Source organism: Schistocerca gregaria, chromosome 2 (genome assembly GCF_023897955.1).
Source record: "Schistocerca gregaria isolate iqSchGreg1 chromosome 2, iqSchGreg1.2, whole genome shotgun sequence".
NCBI classification, from domain to species: domain Eukaryota; kingdom Metazoa; phylum Arthropoda; class Insecta; order Orthoptera; family Acrididae; genus Schistocerca; species Schistocerca gregaria.
In genome coordinates, this window is record NC_064921.1 from 968,000,088 (window position 1) to 968,016,102 (window position 16,015).

Genomic DNA, 16,015 nt, shown 5'->3' on the forward strand with positions numbered 1-16,015 from the left:
CAGTCTTTAGATATAGATATAAGTAATCGAAGACGGCTTAATCCTGCTTCGTAGATTTACTTTCCACAAGACGCACTTGCCAGTATCATTGGCCGGTGGCACGACATGCATTTTGTTCTGTTGCATGGTCTACTTTCAGAGACTCGCTAGTTTATCGTAGTGCTTGGTTGTCGCGAAAGTGAAAAGTAGGGCCTGTCCGGGATTTGAACCCGGGACCTCCTGCACCCAAAGCAGGAATCATACCCCTAGACCAACAGGCCGCACAAGGAAGCATCTGTGCATCCCGCCACCTACTGTGATCTTGCCGCACTTGCTAGGTGCAGCAACCAATCTGGACCATATTCTCAAAGAGATTTCTTAATCCTACTCCTACAACATGAGCTGTGCTGAGGACCAGTGTATGTGAAGGCTGAAAGAGCTGCTTGAGTTGTGTAACAGTATGTCGATCGTGTGAAGTGCAAATGTTATCGTGTCACGCACCATCCGAGTACTACGTAGCGTTGTGTGACAGCACGCACTTTTCGACAGTACTCTGTGTCCATAGCTGTTTTCATAGCTAGGCTGCTTCCAGCACAAAGCATTCACCATACGAAAGTGGCTGTTCCGCGAATTTGATTACCTGACCCTTTGACATCACTTCATGTACGAATAATGGCAAGAATTCTAGCTACATTCCAAGTTGCTCCCTCCACTTTCAGCCTACTTGGTTGCGTCATTAGCCACGCAAACACTTCCTGAAGACGCTACATGTAATAAATCGCAGCTTATCGGTTTAATGTCAACATGCTGCTCAATTTAAGTCGGCTAGAGGCACCCGGTTCCATGGTGTAATGGTTAGCACTCTGGACTTTGAATCCAGCGATCCGAGTTCGAGTCTCGGTGGAACCTGACTCTGTGTTTTGCGATCGTTTCTAGAAATGTGTACGAGCTGGTAGTTGGAATTGTATATCCAGAATTTTAGCTAGGATCATGTAATGCAAATTGTTAATAGCCGTCCACACGTGATTGGGGAACGCTCCAAATGCTTATGCTTTTGCTACTAGGGTTAATAACGGAACGTAAGGGGTTAAACTGCGAAAAGAAGACCTCAGCTGCTGGTCCCAGGATCTCTCCGTTTTGGGTGCTGCATGCGCGTGCATTTAACAAACGTGCATGCGATGTACTAGTTCCTGGGAAACCAATAGAATCGTTATACGTGTCAGTCTTTAGATATAGATATAAGTAATCGAAGACGGCTTAATCCTGCTTCGTAGATTTACTTTCCACAAGACGCACTTGCCAGTATCATTGGCCGGTGGCACGACATGCAGTTTGTCCTGTTGCATGGTCTACTTTCAGAGACTCGCTAGTTTATCGTAGTGCTTGGTTGTCGCGAAAGTGAAAAGTAGGACCTGTCCGGGATTTGAACCCGGGACCTACTGCACCCAAAGCAGGAATCATACCCCTAGACCAACAGGCCGCACAAGGAAGCATCTTTGCATCCCGCCACCTACTGAGATCTTGCCGCACTTGCTATGTGCAGCATCCAATCTGGACCATATTCTCAAAGAGATTTCTTAATCCTACTCCTACAACATGAGCTGTGCTGAGGACCAGTGTATGTGAAGGCTGAAAGAGCTTCTTGAGTTGTGTAACAGTATGTCGATCGTGTGAAGTGCAAATGTTATCGTGTCACGCACCATCCGCCCACTACATAGCGTTGTGTGACAGCACGCACTTTTCGACAGTACTCTGTGTCCATAGCTGTTTTCATAGCTAGGCTGCATCCAGCACAAAGCATTCACCATACGAAAGTGGCTGTTCCGCGAATTTGATTACCTGACCCTTTGACATCACTTCATGTACGAATAATGGCAAGAATTCTAGCTACATTCCAAGTTGCTCCCTCCACTTTCAGCCTACTTGGTTGCGTCATTAGCCACGCAAACACTTCCTGAGGACGCTACATGTAATAAATCGCAGCTTATCGGTTTAATGTCAAAATGCTGCTCAATTTAAGTCCGTTAGAGGCACCCGGTTCCGTGGTTTAATGGTTAGCACTCTGGACTTTGAATCCAGCGATCCGAGTTCGAGTCTCGGTGGAACCTGACTCTGTGTTTTGCGATCGTTTCTGGAAATGTGTACGAGCTGGTAGTTGGAATTGTATATCCAGAATTTTAGCTAGGATCATGTAATGCAAATTGTTAATAGCCGTCCACACGTGATTGGGGAACGCTCCAAATGCTTATGCTTTTGCTACTAGGATTAATAACGGAACGTAGGGGTTTCAACTGCGAGAAGACGACCACAGCTGCTTGTCCCAGCATCACTCCGTTTTGGGTGCTGCATGCGCGTGCATTTAACAAACGTGCATGCGATGTACTAGTTCCTGGGAAACCAATAGAATCGTTATACGTGTCAGTCTTTAGATATAGATATAAGTAATCGAAGACGGCTTAATCCTGCTTCGTAGATTTACTTTCCACAAGACGCACTTGCCAGTATCATTGGCCGGTGGCACGACATGCAGTTTGTCCTGTTGCATGGTCTACTTTCAGAGACTCGCTAGTTTATCGTAGTGCTTGGTTGTCGCGAAAGTGAAAAGTAGGGCCTGTCCGGGATTTGAACGCGGGACCTCCTGCACCCAAAGCAGGAATCATACCCCTAGACCAACAGGCCGCACAAGGAAGCATCTGTGCATCCCGCCACCTACTGAGATCTTGCCGCACTTGCTAGGTGCAGCAACCAATCTGGACCATATTCTCAAAGAGATTTCTTAATCCTACTCCTACAACATGAGCTGTGCTGAGGACCAGTGTATGTGAAGGCTGAAAGAGCTGCGTGAGTTGTGTAACAGTATGTCGATCGTGTGAAGTGCAAATGTTATCGTGTCACGCACCATCCGCCTACTACGTAGCGTTGTGTGACAGCACGCACTTTTCGACAGTACTCTGTGTCCATAGCTGTTTTCATAGCTAGGCTGCATCCAGCACAAAGCATTCACCATACGAAAGTGGCTGTTCCGTGAATTTGATTACCTGACCCTTTGACATCACTTCATGTACGAATAATGGCAAGAATTCTAGCTACATTCCAAGTTGCTCCCTCCACTTTCAGCCTACTTGGTTGCGTCATTAGCCACGCAAACACTTCCTGAGGACGCTACATGTAATAAATCGCAGCTTATCTGTTTAATGTCAAAATGCTGCTCAATTTAAGTCGGCTAGAGGCACCCGGTTCCATGGTGTAATGGTTAGCACTCTGGACTTTGAATCCAGCGATCCGAGTTCGAGTCTCGGTGGAACCTGACTCTGTGTTTTGCGATCGTTTCTAGAAATGTGTACGAGCTGGTAGTTGGAATTGTATATCCAGAATTTTAGCTAGGATCATATAATGCAAATTGTTAATAGCCGTCCACACGTGATTGGGGAACGCTCCAAATGCTTATGCTTTTGCTACTAGGGTTAATAACGGAACGTAAGGGGTTAAACTGCGAAAAGACGACCTCAGCTGCTGGTCCCAGTATCTCTCCGTTTTGGGTGCTGCATGCGCGTGCATTTAACAAACGTGCATGCGATGTACTAGTTCCTGGGAAACCAATAGAATCGTTATACGTGTCAGTCTTTAGATATAGATATAAGTAATCGAAGACGGCTTAATCCTGCTTCGTAGATTTACTTTCCACAAGACGCACTTGCCAGTATCATTGGCCGGTGGCACGACATGCAGTTTGTCCTGTTGCATGGTCTACTTTCAGAGACTCGCTAGTTTATCGTAGTGCTTGGTTGTCGCGAAAGTGAAAAGTAGGGCCTGTCGGGGATTTGAACCCGGGACCTCCTGCACCCAAAGCAGGAATCATACCCCTAGACCAACAGGCCGCACAAGGAAGCATCTGTGCATCCCGCCACCTACTCAGATCTTGCCGCACTTGCTAGGTGCAGCAACCAATCTGGACCATATTCTCAAAGAGATTTCTTAATCCTACTCCTACAACATGAGCTGTGCTGAGGACCAGTGTATGTGAAGGCTGAAAGAGCTGCTTGAGTTGTGTAACAGTATGTCGATCGTGTGAAGTGCAAATGTTATCGTGTCACGCACCATCCGCCTACTACGTAGCGTTGTGTGACAGCACGCACTTTTCGACAGTACTCTGTGTCCATAGCTGTTTTCATAGCTAGGCTGCATCCAGCACAAAGCATTCACCATACGAAAGTGGCTGTTCCGCGAATTTGATTACCTGACCCTTTGACATCACTTCATGTACGAATAATGGCAAGTATTCTAGCTACATTCCAAGTTGCTCCCTCCACTTTCAGCCTACTTGGTTGCGTCATTAGCCACGCAAACACTTCCTGAGGACGCTACATGTAATAAATCGCAGCTTATCGGTTTAATGTCAAAATGCTGCTCAATTTAAGTCGGCTAGAGCCACCCGGTTCCATAGTGTAATGGTTAGCCCTCTGGACTTTGAATCCAGCGATCCGAGTTCGAGTCTCGGTGGAACCTGACTCTGTGTTTTGCGATCGTTTCTAGAAATGTGTACGAGCTGGTAGTTGGAATTGTATATCCAGAATTTTAGCTAGGATCATGTAATGCAAATTGTTAATAGCCGTCCACACGTGATTGGGGAACGCTCCAAATGCTTATGCTTTTGCTACTAGGGTTAATAATGGAACGTAAGGGGTTAAACTGCGAAAAGACGACCTCAGCTGCTGGTCCCAGTATCTCTCCGTTATGGGTGCTGCATGCGCGTGCATTTAACAAACGTGCATGCGATGTACTAGTTCCTGGGAAACCAATAGAATCGTTATACGTGTCAGTCTTTAGATATAGATATAGGTAATCGAAGACGGCTTAATCCTGCTTCGTAGATTTACTTTCCAGAAGACGCACTTGCCAGTATCATTGGCCGGTGGCACGACATGCAGTTTGTCCTGTTGCATGGTCTACTTTCAGAGACTCGCTAGTTTATCGTAGTGCTTGGTTGTCGCGAAAGTGAAAAGTAGGGCCTCTCTGGGATTTGAACCCGGGACCTACTGCACCCAAAGCAGGAAACATACCCCTAGACCAACAGGCCGCACAAGTAAGCATCTGTGCATCCCGCCACCTACTGAGATCTTGCCGCACTTGCTAGGTGCAGCAACCAATCTGGACCATATTCTCAAAGAGATTTCTTAATCCTACTCCTACAACATGAGCTGTGCTGAGGACCAGTGTATGTGAAGGCTGAAAGAGCTGCTTGAGTTGTGTAACAGTATGTCGATCGTGTGAAGTGCAAATGTTATCGTGTCACGCACCATCCGCCTACTACGTAGCGTTGTGTGACAGCACGCACTTTTCGACAGTACTCTGTGTCCATAGCTGTTTTCATAGCTAGGCTGCATCCAGCACAAAGCATTCACCATACGAAAGTGGCTGTTCCGCGAATTTGATTACCTGACCCTTTGACATCACTTCATGTACGAATAATGGCAAGAATTCTAGCTACATTCCAAGTTGCTCCCTCCACTTTCAGCCTACTTGGTTGCGTCAGTAGCCACGCAAACAGTTCCTGAGGACGCTACATGTAATAAATCGCAGCTTATCGGTTTAATGTCAAAATGCTGCTCAATTTAAGTCGGCTAGAGCCACCCGGTTCCATGGTATAATGGTTAGCACTCTGGACTTTGAATCCAGCGATCCGAGTTCGAGTCTCGGTGGAACCTGACTCTGTGTTTAGTGATCGTTTCTAGAAATGTGTACGAGCTGGTAGTTGGAATTGTATATCCAGAATTTTAGCTAGGATCATGTAATGCAAATTGTTAATAGCCGTCCACACGTGATTGGGGAACGCTCCAAATGCTTATGCTTTTGCTACTAGGATTAATAACGGAACGTAAGGGTTTCAACTGCGGAAAGACGACCACAGCTGCTTGTCCCAGCATCACTCCGTTTTGGGTGCTGCATGCGCGTGCATTTAACAAACGTGCATGCGATGTACTAGTTCCTGGGAAACCAATAGAATCGTTATACGTGTCAGTCTTTAGATATAGATATAAGTAATCGAAGACGGCTTAATCCTGCTTCGTAGATTTACTTTCCACAAGACGCACTTGCCAGTATCATTGGCCGGTGGCACGACATGCAGTCTGTCCTGTTGCATGGTCTACTTTCAGAGACTCGCTAGTTTATCGTAGTGCTTGGTTGTCGCGAAAGTGAAAAGTAGGGCCTCTCTGGGATTTGAACCCGGGACCTACTGCACCCAAAGCAGGAAACATACCCCTAGACCAACAGGCCGCACAAGTAAGCATCTGTGCATCCCGCCACCTACTGAGATCTTGCCGCACTTCCTAGGTGCAGCAACCAATCTGGACCATATTCTCAAAGAGATTTCTTAATCCTACTCCTACAACATGAGCTGTGCTGAGGACCAGTGTATGTGAAGGCTGAAAGAGCTGCTTGAGTTGTGTAACAGTATGTCGATCGTGTGAAGTGCAAATGTTATCGTGTCACGCACCATCCGCCTACTACGTAGCGTTGTGTGACAGCACGCACTTTTCGACAGTACTCTGTGTCCATAGCTGTTTTCATAGCTAGGCTGCATCCAGCACAAAGCATTCACCATACGAAAGTGGCTGTTCCGCGAATTTGATTACCTGACCCTTTGACATCACTTCATGTACGAATAATGGCAAGAATTCTAGCTACATTCCAAGTTGCTCCCTCCACTTTCAGCCTACTTGGTTGCGCCATTAGCCACGCAAACACTTCCTGAGGACGCTACATGCAATAAATCGCAGCTTATCGGTTTAATGTCAAAGTTCTGCTCAATTTAAGTCGGCTAGAGCCACCCGGTTCCATGGTGTAATGGTTAGCCCTCTGGACTTTGAATCCAGCGATCCGAGTTCGAGTCTCGGTGGAACCTGACTCTGTGTTTTGCGATCGTTTCTAGAAATGTGTACGAGCTGGTAGTTGGAATTGTATATCCAGAATTTTAGCTAGGATCATGTAATGCAAATTGTTAATAGCCGTCCACTCGTGATTGCGGAACGCTCCAAATGCTTATGCTTTTGCTACTAGGGTTAATAATGGAACGTAAGGGGTTAAACTGCGAAAAGATGACCTCAGCTGCTGGTCCCAGGATCTCTCCGTTTTGGGTGCTGCATGCGCGTGCATTTAACAAACGTGCATGCGATGTACTAGTTCCTGGGAAACCAATAGAATCGTTATACGTGTCAGTCTTTAGATATAGATATAAGTAATCGAAGACGGCTTAATCCTGCTTCGTAGATTTACTTTCTACAAGACGCACTTGCCAGTATCATTGGCCGGTGGCACGACATGCAGTTTGTCCTGTTGCATGGTCTACTTTCAGAGACTCGCTAGTTTATCGTAGTGCTTGGTTGTCGCGAAAGTGAAAAGTAGGGCCTGTCCAGGATTTGAACCCGAGACCTCCTGCACCCAAAGCAGGAATCATACCCCTAGACCAACAGGCCGCACAAGGAAGCATCTGTGCATCCCGCCACCTACTGAGATCTTGCCGCACTTGCTAGGTGCAGCAACCAATCTGGACCATATTCTCAAAGAGATTTCTTAATCCTACTCCTACAACATGAGCTGTGCTGAGGACCAGTGTATGTGAAGGCTGAAAGAGCTGCTTGAGTTGTGTAACAGTATGTCGATCGTGTGAAGTGCAAATGTTATCGTGTCACGCACCATCCGCCTACTACGTAGCGTTGTGTGACAGCACGCACTTTTCGACAGTACTCTGTGTCCATAGCTGTTTTCATAGCTAGGCTGCATCCAGCACAAAGCATTCACCATACGAAAGTGGCTGTTCCGCGAATTTGATTACCTGACCCTTTGACATCACTTCATGTACGAATAATGGCAAGAATTCTAGCTACATTCCAAGTTGCTCCCTCCACTTTCAGCCTACTTGGTTGCGCCATTAGCCACGCAAACACTTCCTGAGGACGCTACATGTAATAAATCGCAGCTTATCGGTTTAATGTCAAAATGCTGCTCAATTTAAGTCGGCTAGAGGCACCCGGTTCCATGGTGTAATGGTTAGCCCTCTAGACTTTGAATCCACCGATCCGAGTTCGAGTCTCGGTGGAACCTGACTCTGTGTTTTGCGATCGTTTCTAGAAATGTGTACGAGCTGGTAGTTGGAATTGTATATCCAGAATTTTAGCTAGGATCATGTAATGCAAATTGTTAATAGCCGTCCACACGTGATTGGGGAACGCTCCAAATGCTTATGCTTTTGCTACTAGGGTTAATAACGGAACGTAAGGGGTTGAACTGCGAAAAGACGACCTCAGCTGCTGGTCCCAGTATCTCTCCGTTTTGGGTGCTGCATGCGCGTGCATTTAACAATCGTGCATGCGATGTACTAGATCCTGGGAAACAAATAGAATCGTTATACGTGTCAGTCTTTAGATATAGATATAAGTAATCGCAGACGGCTTAATCCTGCTTCGTAGATTTACTTTCCACAAGACGCACTTGCCAGTATCATTGGCCGGTGGCACGACATGCAGTTTGTCCTGTTGCATGGTCTACTTTCAGAGACTCGCTAGTTTATCGTAGTGCTTGGTTGTCGCGAAAGTGAGAAGTAGGGCCTGTCCGGGATTTGAACCCGGGACCTCCTGCACCCAAAGCAGGAATCATACCCCTAGACCAACAGGCCGCACAAGGAAGCATCTGTGCATCCCGCCACCTACTGAGATCTTGCCGCACTTGCTAGGTGCAGCAACCAATCTGGACCATATTCTCAAAGAGATTTCTTAATCCTACTCCTACAACATGAGCTGTGCTGAGGACCAGTGTATGTGAAGGCTGAAAGAGCTGCTTGAGTTGTGTAACAGTATGTCGATCGTGTGAAGTGCAAATGTTATCGTGTCACGCACCATCCGCCTACTACGTAGCGTTGTGTGACAGCACAACTTTTCGACAGTACTCTGTGTCCATAGCTGTTTTCATAGCTAGGCTGCATCCAGCACAAAGCATTCACCATACGAAAGTGGCTGTTCCGCGAATTTGATTACCTGACCCTTTGACATCACTTCATGTACGAATAATGGCAAGAATTCTAGCTACATTCCAAGTTGCTCCCTCCACTTTCAGCCTACTTGGTTGCGTCATTAGCCACGCAAACACTTCCTGAGGACGCTACATGTAATAAATCGCAGCTTATCGGTTTAATGTCAAAATGCTGCTCAATTTAAGTCGGCTAGAGGCACCCGGTTCTATGGTGTAATGGTTAGCACTCTGGACTTTGAATCCAGCGATCCGAGTTCGAGTCTCGGTTGAACCTGACTCTGTGTTTTGCGATCGTTTCTAGAAATGTGTACGAGCTGGTAGTTGGAATTGTGTATCCAGAATTTTAGCTAGGATCATGTAATGCAAATTGTTAATAGCCGTCCAAACGTGATTGGGGAACGCTCCAAATGCTTATGCTTTTGCTACTAGGGTTAATAACGGAACGTAAGGGGTTAAAATGCGAAAAGACGACCTCAGCTGCTGGTCCCAGTATCTCTCCGTTTTGGGTGCTGCATGCGCGTGCATTTAACAAACGTGCATGCGATGTACTAGATCCTGGGAAACGAATAGAATCGTTATACGTGTCAGTCTTTAGATATAGATATAAGTAATCGAAGACGGCTTAATCCTGCTTCGTAGATTTACTTTCCACAAGACGCACTTGCCAGTATCATTGGCCGGTGGCCCGACATGCAGTTTGTCCTGTTGCATGGTCTACTTTCAGAGACTCGCTAGTTTATCGTAGTGCTTGGTTGTCGCGAAAGTGAAAAGTAGGGCCTGTCCGGGATTTGAACCCGGGACCTCCTGCACCCAAAGCAGGAATCATACCCCTAGACCAACAGGCCGCACAAGGAAGCATCTGTGCATCCCGCCACCTACTGAGATCTTGCCGCACTTGCTAGATGCAGCAACCAATCTGGACCATATTCTCAAAGAGATTTCTTAATCCTACTCCTACAACATGAGCTGTGCTGAGGACCAGTGTATGTGAAGGCTGAAAGAGCTGCTTGAGTTGTGTAACAGTATGTCGATCGTGTGAAGTGCAAATGTTATCGTGTCACGCACCATCCGCCTACTACGTAGCGTTGTGTGACAGCACGCACTTTTCGACAGTACTCTGTGTCCATAGCTGTTTTCATAGCTAGGCTGCATCCAGCACAAAGCATTCACCATACGAAAGTGGCTGTTCCGCGAATTTGATTACCTGACCCTTTGACATCACTTCATGTACGAATAATGGGAAGAATTCTAGCTACATTCCAAGTTGCTCCCTCCACTTTCAGCCTACTTGGTTGCGTCATTAGCCACGCAAACACTTCCTGAGGACGCTACATGTAATAAATCGCAGCTTATCGGTTTAATGTCAAAATGCTGCTCAATTTAAGTCCGTTAGAGGCACCCGGTTCCATGGTGTAATGGTTAGCACTCTGGACTTTGAATCCAGCGATCCGAGTTCGAGTCTCGGTGGAACCTGACTCTGTGTTTTGCGATCGTTTCTAGAAATGTGTACGAGCTGGTAGTTGGAATTGTATATCCAGAATTTTAGCTAGGATCATGTAATGCAAATTGTTAATAGCCGTCCACACGTGATTGGGGAACGCTCCGAATGCTTATGCTTTTGCTACTAGGGTTAATAACGGAACGTAAGGGGTTGAACTGCGAAAAGACGACCTCAGCTGCTGGTCCCAGTATCTCTCCGTTTTGGGTGCTGCATGCGCGTGCATTTAACAAACGTGCATGCGATGTACTAGATCCTGGGAAACCAATAGAATCGTTATAAGTGTCAGTCTTTAGATATAGATATAAGTAATCGAAGACGGCTTAATCCTGCTTCGTAGATTTACTTTCCACAAGACGCACTTGCCAGTATCATTGGCCGGTGGCCCGACATGCAGTTTGTCCTGTTGCATGGTCTACTTTCAGAGACTCGCTAGTTTATCGTAGTGCTTGGTTGTCGCGAAAGTGAAAAGTAGGGCCTGTCCGGGATTTGAACCCGGGACCTCCTGCACCCAAAGCAGGAATCATACCCCTAGACCAACAAGCCGCACAAGGAAGCATCTGTGCATCCCGCCACCTACTGAGATCTTGCCGCACTTGCTAGGTGCAGCAACCAATCTGGACCATATTCTCAAAGAGATTTCTTAATCCTACTCCTACAACATGAGCTGTGCTGAGGACCAGTGTATGTGAAGGCTGAAAGAGCTGCTTGAGTTGTGTAACAGTATGTCGATCGTGTGAAGTGCAAATGTTATCGTGTCACGCACCATCCGCCTACTACGTAGCGTTGTGTGACAGCACGCACTTTTCGACAGTACTCTGTGTCCATAGCTGTTTTCATAGCTAGGCTGCATCCAGCACAAAGCATTCACCATACGAAAGTGGCTGTTCCGCGAATTTGATTACCTGACCCTTTGACATCACTTCATGTACGAATAATGGCAAGAATTCTAGCTACATTCCAAGTTGCTCCCTCCACTTTCAGCCTACTTGGTTGCGTCATTAGCCACGCAAACAGTTCCTGATGACGCTACATGTAATAAATCGCAGCTTATCGGTTTAATGTCAAAATGCTGCTCAATTTAAGTCCGTTAGAGGCACCCGGTTCCATGCTGTAATGGTTAGCACTCTGGACTTTGAATCCAGCGATTCGAGTTCGAGTCTCGGTGGAACCTGACTCTGTGTTTTGCGATCGTTTCTAGAAATGTGTACGAGCTGGTAGTTGGAATTGTATATCCATAATTTTAGCTAGGATCATGTAATGCAAATTGTTAATATCCGTCCACACGTAATTGGGGAACGCTCCAAATGCTTATGCTTTTGCTACTAGGATTAATAACGGAACGTAAGGGTTTCAACTGCGAGAAGACGACCACAGCTGCTTGTCCCAGCATCACTCCGTTTTGTGTGCTGCATGCGCGTGCATTTAACAAACGTGCATGCGATGTACTAGTTCCTGGGAAACCAATAGAATCGTTATACGTGTCAGTCTTTAGATATAGATATAAGTAATCGAAGACGGCTTAATCCTGCTTCGTAGATTTACTTTCCACAAGACGCACTTGCCAGTATCATTGGCCGGTGGCACGACATGCAGTTTGTCCTGTTGCATGGTCTACTTTCAGAGACTCGCTAGTTTATCGTAGTGCTTGGTTGTCGCGAAAGTGAAAAGTAGGGCCTGTCCGGGATTTGAACCCGGGACCTCCTGCACCCAAAGCAGGAATCATACCCCTAGACCAACAGGCCGCACAAGGAAGCATCTGTGCATCCCGCCACCTACTGAGATCTTGCCGCACTTGCTAGGTGCAGCAACCAATCTGGACCATATTCTCAAAGAGATTTCTTAATCCTACTCCTACAACATGAGCTGTGCTGAGGACCAGTGTATGTGAAGGCTGAAAGAGCTGCTTGAGTTGTGTAACAGTATGTCGATCGTGTGAAGTGCAAATGTTATCGTGTCACGCACCATCCGCCTACTACGTAGCGTTGTGTGACAGCACGCACTTTTCGACAGTACTCTGTGTCCATAGCTGTTTTCATAGCTAGGCTGCATCCAGCACAAAGCATTCACCATACGAAAGTGGCTGTTCCGCGAATTTGATTACCTGACCCTTTGACATCACTTCATGTACGAATAATGGCAAGAATTCTAGCTACATTCCAAGTTGCTCCCTCCACTTTCAGCCTACTTGGTTGCGTCATTAGCCACGCAAACACTTCCTGAGGACGCTACATGTAATAAATCGCAGCTTATCGGTTTAATGTCAAAATGCTGCTCAATTTAAGTCCGTTAGAGGCACCCGGTTCCATGGTGTAATGGTTAGCACTCTGGACTTTGAATCCAGCGATCCGAGTTCGAGTCTCGGTGGAACCTGACTCTGTGCTTAGTGATCGTTTCTAGAAATGTGTACGAGCTGGTAGTTGGAATTGTATATCCTGAATTTTAGCTAGGATCATGTATTGCAAATTGTTAATAGCAGTCCACACGTGAATGGGGAACGCTCCAAATGCTTATGCTTTCGCTTCTAGGATTAATAACGGAACGTAAAGGGTTCAACTGCGAGAAGACGACCTCAGCTGAGGGTCCCAGTATCTCTCCGTTTTGGGTGCTGCATGCGCGTGCATTTAACAAACGTGCATGCGATGTACTAGTTCTTGGGAAACGAATAGATTCGTTAAACGTGTCAGTCTTTAGGTATAGATATAAGTAATCGAACACGGCTTAATCCTGCTTCGTAGATTGCTTTCCACAAGACGCACTTGCCAGTATCATTGGCCGGTGGCCCGACATGCAGTTTGTCCTGTTGCATGGCTTACTTTCAGAGACTCGCTAGTTTATCGTAATGCTTGGTTGTCGCGAAAGTGAAAAGTAGGGCCTGTCTGGGATTTGAACCCGGGACCTCCTGCCCCCAAAGCAGGAATCATACCCCTAGACCAACAGGCCGCACAACGAAGCAGGTGTACACCCCGCCACCTACTGATATCTTGCCGCACTTGCTAGTCGCAGCATCCAATATGGACCATATTCTCAAAGAGGTTTCTTAATCCGACACCAACAACATGAGCTGTGCAGAGGACCAGTGTATGTGAAGGCTGAAAGAGCTGCTTGAGTTGTGAGACAGTATGTCGATCGTGTGAAGTGCAAATGTTATCGTGTCACGCACCATCCGCCCACTACGTAGCGTTGTGTGACAGCACGCACTTTTCGACAGTACTCTGTGTCCATAGCTGTTTTCATAGCTAGGCTGCTTCCAGCACAAAGCATCCACCATACGAAAGTGGCTGTTCCGCGATTTTGATTTCCTGACCCTTAGACATCATTTCATGTACGAATACTGGCAAGAATTCTCGCTACATTCCAAGTTGCTCCCTCCACTTTCAGCCTACTTGGATGCTTCATTAGCACGCAAACACTTCCTGAGGACGCTACATGTAATAAATCGCAGCTTATCGGTTTAATGTCATGATGCTGCTCAATTCCAGTCCGCGAGGGCGCCCGGTTCCATGGTGTAATGGTTAGCACTCTGGACTTTGAATCCATCGATCCGAGTTCGAGTCTCGGTGGAACCTGAATCTGTGTTTTGCGATCGTTTCTAGAAATGTGTACGAGCTGGTAGTTGGAATTGTATATCCAGAATTTTATCTAGGATCATGTAATGCAAATTGCAAATTGTTAATAGCAGTCCACTCGTGAATGGGGAACGCTCCAAATGCTTATGCTTTTGCTACTAGGATTAATAACGGAACGTAAGGGGTTCAACTGCGAGAAGACGACCTCAGCTGAGGGTCTCAGTATCTCTCCGTTTTGGGTGCTGCATGCGCGTGCATTTAACAAACGTGCATGCGATGTACTAGTTCTTGGGATACGAATAGATTCGTTAAACGTGTCAGTCTTTAGGTATAGATATAAGTAATCGAACACGGCTTAATCCTGCTTCGTAGATTGCTTTCCACAAGACGCACTTGCCAGTATCATTGGCCGGTGGCCCGACATGCAGTTTGTCCTGTTGCATGGCTTACTTTCTGAGACTCGCTAGTTTATGTCATGATGCTGCTCAATTCCAGTCCGCGAGGGCACCCGGTTCCATGGTGTAATGGTTAGCACTCTGGACTTTGAATCCAGCGATCCGAGTTCGAGTCTCGGTGGAACCTGTATCTGTGTTTTGCGATCGTTTCTAGAAATGTGTACGAGCTGGTAGTTGGAATTGTATATCCTGAATTTTAGCTAGGATCATGTATTGCAAATTGTTAATAGCAGTCCACACGTGAATGGGGAACGCTCCAAATGCTTATGCTTTCGCTACTAGGATTAATAACGGAACGTAAAGGGTTCAACTGCGAGAAGACGACCTCAGCTGAGGGTCCCAGTATCTCTCCATTTTGGGTGCTGCATGCGCGTGCATTTAACAAACGTGCATGCGATGTAATAGTTCTTGGGAAACGAATAGATTCGTTATACGTGTCAGTCTTCAGGTGTAGATATAAGTAATCGAACACGGCTTAATCCTGCTTCGTAGATTGTTTTCCAGAAGACGCACTTGCCAGTATCATTGGCCGGTGGCCCGACATGCAGTTTGTCCTGTTGCATGGCTTACTTTCAGAGACTCGCTAGTTTATCGTAATGCTTGGTTGTCGCGAAAGTGAAAAGTAATGCCTGTCCGGGATTTGAACCCGTTACCTTCTGCACCCAAAGCAGGAATCATACCCCTAGACCAACAGGCCGCACAACGAAGCACGTGTGCACCCCGCCACTTACTGATATCTTGCCGCACTTGCTAGTCGCAGCATCCAATATGGACCAAATTCTCAAAGAGGTTTCTTAATCCGACACCAACAACATGAGCTGTGATGAGGACCAGTGTATTTGAAGGCTGAAAGAGGTACTTGAGTTGTGTGACAGTATGTCGATCGTGTGAAGTGCAAATGTTATCGTGTCACGCACCATCCGCCCACTACGTAGCGTTGTGTGACAGCACGCTTTTTACGACAGTACTCTGTGTCCATAGCTGTTTTCATAGCTAGGCTGCTTACAGCACAAAGCATCCACCATACGAAAGTGGCTGTTCCGCGATTTTGATTTCCTGACCCTTAGACATCATTTCATGTACGAATACTGGCAAGAATTCTCGCTACATTCCAAGTTGCTCCCTCCACTTTCAGCCTACTTGGATGCTTCATTAGCGCGCAAACACTTCCTGAGGACGCTACATGTAATAAATCGCAGCTTATAGGTTTAATGTCATGATGCTGCTCAATTCCAGTCCGCGAGGGCACCCGGTTACATGGTGTAATGGTTAGCACTCTGGACTTTGAATCCAGCGATCCGAGTTCGAGTCTCGGTGGAACCTGAATCTGTGTTTTGCGATCGTTTCTAGAAATGTGTACGAGCTGGTAGTTGGAATTGTATATCCAGAATTTTAGCTAGGATCATGTAATGCAAATTGTTAATAGCAGTCCACACGTGAATGGGGAACGCTTCAAATGCTTATGCTTTTGCTACTAGGATTAATAA

At 46.5% G+C, this 16,015-nt stretch overlaps 23 non-coding genes across 23 annotated transcripts; 13 read left to right on the forward strand and 10 right to left on the reverse strand.

Annotated features, from left to right (window-relative positions):
* Positions 1-188: 188 nt before the first annotated feature.
* Trnap-ugg (transfer RNA proline (anticodon UGG)) lies at positions 189-260 on the reverse strand. The gene has a single exon. It is a non-coding gene; the product is annotated as a tRNA-Pro (tRNA).
* Positions 261-816: 556 nt separating this feature from the next.
* Positions 817-888, forward strand: Trnaq-uug (transfer RNA glutamine (anticodon UUG)). The gene has a single exon. It is a non-coding gene; the product is annotated as a tRNA-Gln (tRNA).
* Positions 889-1,387: 499 nt separating this feature from the next.
* Trnap-ugg (transfer RNA proline (anticodon UGG)) lies at positions 1,388-1,459 on the reverse strand. Its single transcript has one exon. It is a non-coding gene; the product is annotated as a tRNA-Pro (tRNA).
* A 556-nt stretch (positions 1,460-2,015) lies between these two features.
* On the forward strand, positions 2,016-2,087 carry Trnaq-uug (transfer RNA glutamine (anticodon UUG)). Its single transcript has one exon. It is a non-coding gene; the product is annotated as a tRNA-Gln (tRNA).
* A 499-nt stretch (positions 2,088-2,586) lies between these two features.
* On the reverse strand, positions 2,587-2,658 carry Trnap-ugg (transfer RNA proline (anticodon UGG)). The gene has a single exon. It is a non-coding gene; the product is annotated as a tRNA-Pro (tRNA).
* A 556-nt stretch (positions 2,659-3,214) lies between these two features.
* Positions 3,215-3,286, forward strand: Trnaq-uug (transfer RNA glutamine (anticodon UUG)). Its single transcript has one exon. It is a non-coding gene; the product is annotated as a tRNA-Gln (tRNA).
* A 499-nt stretch (positions 3,287-3,785) lies between these two features.
* Trnap-ugg (transfer RNA proline (anticodon UGG)) lies at positions 3,786-3,857 on the reverse strand. Its single transcript has one exon. It is a non-coding gene; the product is annotated as a tRNA-Pro (tRNA).
* Positions 3,858-4,413: 556 nt separating this feature from the next.
* On the forward strand, positions 4,414-4,485 carry Trnaq-uug (transfer RNA glutamine (anticodon UUG)). Its single transcript has one exon. It is a non-coding gene; the product is annotated as a tRNA-Gln (tRNA).
* A 1,127-nt stretch (positions 4,486-5,612) lies between these two features.
* On the forward strand, positions 5,613-5,684 carry Trnaq-uug (transfer RNA glutamine (anticodon UUG)). The gene has a single exon. It is a non-coding gene; the product is annotated as a tRNA-Gln (tRNA).
* A 1,127-nt stretch (positions 5,685-6,811) lies between these two features.
* Trnaq-uug (transfer RNA glutamine (anticodon UUG)) lies at positions 6,812-6,883 on the forward strand. Its single transcript has one exon. It is a non-coding gene; the product is annotated as a tRNA-Gln (tRNA).
* A 499-nt stretch (positions 6,884-7,382) lies between these two features.
* Trnap-ugg (transfer RNA proline (anticodon UGG)) lies at positions 7,383-7,454 on the reverse strand. The gene has a single exon. It is a non-coding gene; the product is annotated as a tRNA-Pro (tRNA).
* Positions 7,455-8,581: 1,127 nt separating this feature from the next.
* Positions 8,582-8,653, reverse strand: Trnap-ugg (transfer RNA proline (anticodon UGG)). Its single transcript has one exon. It is a non-coding gene; the product is annotated as a tRNA-Pro (tRNA).
* Positions 8,654-9,208: 555 nt separating this feature from the next.
* Positions 9,209-9,280, forward strand: Trnaq-uug (transfer RNA glutamine (anticodon UUG)). Its single transcript has one exon. It is a non-coding gene; the product is annotated as a tRNA-Gln (tRNA).
* Positions 9,281-9,779: 499 nt separating this feature from the next.
* Positions 9,780-9,851, reverse strand: Trnap-ugg (transfer RNA proline (anticodon UGG)). Its single transcript has one exon. It is a non-coding gene; the product is annotated as a tRNA-Pro (tRNA).
* A 556-nt stretch (positions 9,852-10,407) lies between these two features.
* On the forward strand, positions 10,408-10,479 carry Trnaq-uug (transfer RNA glutamine (anticodon UUG)). The gene has a single exon. It is a non-coding gene; the product is annotated as a tRNA-Gln (tRNA).
* A 499-nt stretch (positions 10,480-10,978) lies between these two features.
* Positions 10,979-11,050, reverse strand: Trnap-ugg (transfer RNA proline (anticodon UGG)). Its single transcript has one exon. It is a non-coding gene; the product is annotated as a tRNA-Pro (tRNA).
* Positions 11,051-11,606: 556 nt separating this feature from the next.
* Trnaq-uug (transfer RNA glutamine (anticodon UUG)) lies at positions 11,607-11,678 on the forward strand. The gene has a single exon. It is a non-coding gene; the product is annotated as a tRNA-Gln (tRNA).
* A 499-nt stretch (positions 11,679-12,177) lies between these two features.
* Trnap-ugg (transfer RNA proline (anticodon UGG)) lies at positions 12,178-12,249 on the reverse strand. Its single transcript has one exon. It is a non-coding gene; the product is annotated as a tRNA-Pro (tRNA).
* A 556-nt stretch (positions 12,250-12,805) lies between these two features.
* Positions 12,806-12,877, forward strand: Trnaq-uug (transfer RNA glutamine (anticodon UUG)). The gene has a single exon. It is a non-coding gene; the product is annotated as a tRNA-Gln (tRNA).
* Positions 12,878-13,375: 498 nt separating this feature from the next.
* Trnap-ugg (transfer RNA proline (anticodon UGG)) lies at positions 13,376-13,447 on the reverse strand. The gene has a single exon. It is a non-coding gene; the product is annotated as a tRNA-Pro (tRNA).
* A 554-nt stretch (positions 13,448-14,001) lies between these two features.
* Positions 14,002-14,073, forward strand: Trnaq-uug (transfer RNA glutamine (anticodon UUG)). The gene has a single exon. It is a non-coding gene; the product is annotated as a tRNA-Gln (tRNA).
* A 510-nt stretch (positions 14,074-14,583) lies between these two features.
* On the forward strand, positions 14,584-14,655 carry Trnaq-uug (transfer RNA glutamine (anticodon UUG)). Its single transcript has one exon. It is a non-coding gene; the product is annotated as a tRNA-Gln (tRNA).
* A 1,124-nt stretch (positions 14,656-15,779) lies between these two features.
* Positions 15,780-15,851, forward strand: Trnaq-uug (transfer RNA glutamine (anticodon UUG)). Its single transcript has one exon. It is a non-coding gene; the product is annotated as a tRNA-Gln (tRNA).
* The last annotated feature ends 164 nt before the right edge of the window (positions 15,852-16,015 follow it).